The sequence below is a fragment of the Delphinus delphis genome, chromosome 3 (genome assembly GCF_949987515.2).
Source record: "Delphinus delphis chromosome 3, mDelDel1.2, whole genome shotgun sequence".
In the NCBI taxonomy this organism is placed as follows: domain Eukaryota; kingdom Metazoa; phylum Chordata; class Mammalia; order Artiodactyla; family Delphinidae; genus Delphinus; species Delphinus delphis.
The window spans coordinates 163,915,803-163,919,786 of record NC_082685.1 but is presented as its reverse complement, the minus strand read 5'-3'; positions in this window follow the sequence as shown (position 1 = coordinate 163,919,786).

The following is a 3,984-nucleotide window of genomic DNA, read 5'->3' as shown; positions in this document are numbered from 1 at the left end:
TGGTTTCTTGTAGCTATTCTTTAATGCTCTATAGTCCCGGAACTATTATCCTTTGCTTATTATAGCTTCTTCTTACGTGGTGATGCAAGCCATTCATCCATCCATTCATCCATCCTTCTATCCGTCCATTCATTCAAAAACTAAATCTTTATTAAAAGCCTATTATATGCCAGGTGCTATGAAACCCAGCACCCATCCTTTCCCTTTGGGAGGCTGTTGGTTCAGAGACTTCATATTTATGCCGCTTGCTTTTCTGTTTGAGTGTGTTTGCTGTGATAAATTTACAGAAGGGAACATTTCCAGGGAACTATGGTTACTTTGCTGATCAGGTTTCTGTATACTAAAAATTCTTCAAGATTCAGCATTAGAAATCATGATGATTAGGAAGTCTTGATTTATTTGTATGGAAAACTCTACTTAGTAATGGAAAACTCACCCTCTCCACCAAAGGAACTGGAAAGAGAAATGATTTTAAGGAAAATTACTGTTAATTTCTTTTTTTAAAAAGTAAGTTGTTTGGGCAAGTTCCTCTGGGCTACAAAAACATAAGATATTGGTGTGAGTTTCTGGAATGAGACTCAGGATATGTCTGTTATATGAACTCATTGAAAATTTCTACCGAGAATAAAGTACTTGAAGCGTGCAGATTTTAGCCTGCCAAATCATTTTACACTAATTATGAAAACATTAGAATTCTTTTTTTATCAGCGTCAGTTGAATTTAAATATGGATCAACCAAAGAGTATACAAGCATAAGAATCTAGTTTTTTTCAATTCTTATATCACTTTACTTTGCCACTAAACATGTATTTTTACTGTCAATTCCCATTTAGATTAAATTCTGTGTGTTTGCAAAATGTGTATTCAGATGAAAGTGATATAGTAGATTGTGGTAATAGAAGGACATTGAGGCTTGGAATAGAGTTCAATGGGTAGTCTATTTACTACAACAACTGTTACCATGAGAAGAGCCCCATTTCCACCCTAAACCATCATGCACTTTCAGATTTCTTCATTCCTATGTGTGGGTCAGTGGTAACACAACAGCGATAGAAGAAAGAACAGAGCAGAACTAAATGCAGGTAGAGGTAAAAATACCATTTTTCACATTATACCATCTCTGAGATCAAGATGTTTCATACATTTAACATATCTTAGATTTGATGAAATATAGTTACCAGTGGGCTGGCATGCAGGAGTCTTAATGGGGACCAGTTGGTCAACTGCGGCCACGTCTGTTTCAGTTTGTAAAACCCACCGTCCCTGGTAGAGTGTGTAACATTCACATAGCAGACTCTCAAGTATTTATTATTGAAGACAAATATTGAAGAAATACAGATGAAGAATACCGGATGACCAGTAACTTTAGAGAACAGTGTTAGCTAATTTAATCAGTGAAGGTGGAAGGCCCCTTTCAAGATTAGATTGTCTCATTCAAATATTTTTATCCACACGTGGTCATTCAGACACTATTCACTATGGCCTCTGCATTGAACAGTGAATCAAAGGTATCCATGAAAATGTTTCCAAGTTCTTTTAACTCTGAAAGTCTTGGAGTTACTACCTTCAAGCTTTCAGAGGATTCCTAGGTGTGATGACTGCTGAGAAGCCAGCTGGTTTCCCGGACCACCGACAGTGAGAAGATATTTACATTGGATTCTACCCAATATGAGGGTGGAGATGACTCCTAGGGGTCTTCAAATATTCTTTGAGTGCCTCTCATATGTACTGGGGATACAGTAGTGGGCAAGGCAGATGAGGTCTCTGGTCTGATGGAACCGACGTTCTAGACCACTGGCATAATGCTTGTAAAAGCATAAGTGCAATGCCCAGCATTCAGTAGGCGTGCATGAGTGTTAGTTTTCTTTCTTTCTGTGTAGATTTTACCAGCTAGAAATGGCAGTAAGGCTCTGCTGCTCCCCATCCACACCCTCAGCTGGCTCTTCAATCCCCTGGTATTGTTTTCTTGCAACAAAGCTTTTGCCTTGCTGCACTAGGAAAAGACATGTGGTTGGTACGAATGGGAGCCTGGCTGAAAGAACCTGGGGCAGATGTCCATGCATATCAGAGTCTAAGAAAGTGTTCCCAATCCTTTAAGAAAACCATTACTTGGCTCACTGCAAGCTAATTGCATTTGTTCAGTCATTGTGAAAATGGATGCAGATGGTATGTGGAAGCTAAGAAATACCCCACTGTTAAATCAGAAATAAAGCCACTTGCTCAGGAGAAACTAGTGCCTGGGATGAGGTTTTCACCAAGAAGTGGGCGATTGCTCAGCAAATTTCTCTTTTCTGCTTAAGTAGGTCTTTTAATTAATTTTTACTGACCTACTCCTCCTTTAACACAAAAAGTGTGAACATAGAAAGTATTGGGCTTGTTGATGGTTCCTTCCAATGTCACAAAGCAAAAGTGAGGGAGACAGATTTGTTCTGGGACAAAGATTTGTTGCCTTGGGATCTGCAACATTGACACTGAGCTGCAATGAAAACAGTGTTGTCTTCTTATTTCTATGTTGGTGTGATAAGAGCTTACTTTTTAAATAAAATGCCATGATGGGGTTAATAACCCCAAAATGAGAATCAAATTGTAATGGGAAGAAGTATACAACATTATGATAAAGCTATATGTGATCTCTCTATTTTAAGGTTAAAACCCCAGCATAGTTCTTCTATCGCTTAAAGCTGTCCTTTCTTTGGTTTCAGTTAGATGATGCCATATTGTTCTCTTTTCACTAGTAATTAAACACAAAGGTGTGGTGTCGTTTAGTAACTAGCTTCCATGTGGTAGAAATTCTAATTGGTTTCAGAATTTGGGGAGAAATGTTAATCCTGATTATTAGAGGAGTAAATGTTCTAGAAAACTGTTGTTCCCTAACCTTATCATCCCTACGGAAACTTATTGGTAGCCTGAAGAAACATGTCCTATTGAAGGTCTATATCTTTGCCTCAAGTTGCCCGATCGCTGGGACACACAAGCATATGGAGATTATTAGAGAGGGGCAGGGTTAATATCATGTAACTGGCAAGGGGTAACAATGAGAGTCAGATATCTGGGAAGAGGACTCCCAGCCCAACCTGCCAGCTGACTGGTCAAGCAGTTGGTTAGCCAACCATGTAGGCGAAGAGACTTACTCAAGTTTACACAGCTAGTCAGAACAGCACCAGGTTAAGAACCTAGGTCTCCTCAACTGGCCAGGGCTGCTTCTACCTTTTTGAGGGAATGTTATAGTCCCTCCTCTTAAATATCCTGCAGGGCTTGTGATGAAAGAACCCTTGGAAGTCTTGGTAACTCCTAGGTTTGTTTGCAGGACAGGTTTTACAAACTACCTATTCCTTCTCCAATGATTTGGTTTCCAGCTCCAAATGGAAACTAAGGCAGATGCCAAGCTTCTTACATTAGGATCAGGGTTTAAATGGGTTCTCACAGCTTCCTTAAGGCACCAGGCCCTTGCATCAAGAAAAAGGCTCTTTGCTATGGTTATCACAAAAGGTAAACAGGGGAGTGCAGGGACCTCAGACATCCTGTTTTCATTTCCTTTGGATATGTACCCGGAAGTGGGATTGCTGGATCATATGCAGCTCCAGTTTTAATATTTTGAGGGCAGTACGGATGGTCCTAGAGGACATTATGCTGAGTGAAATAAATCAGACAGAGAAAGACAAATACTGTACGATTTTGTTTGTATGTGGAATATAAAAAAGCCAAACTCATAGAAACGGGACTGAATGGTGGTTACCAGAGGCTAGGGGATGGCAGAAACGGGGAGATGTTGGTCAAAAAGTGCAAACTTCCCTTTAGAATATGAATAAGTTCTGGGGATCTCATGCACAGCTTTGTGATTGTAGATAGCAATACTGTACCACATACTTGAAAGTTACTAAGAGAGTTGATCTTAAGTGTTCTCATCACAGGAAAAAAAAAAAAAAGAAATAGCAATTATGTGATGTGATAGAGGTATGTATTAGCTAAAACCCTGGTGGTGAT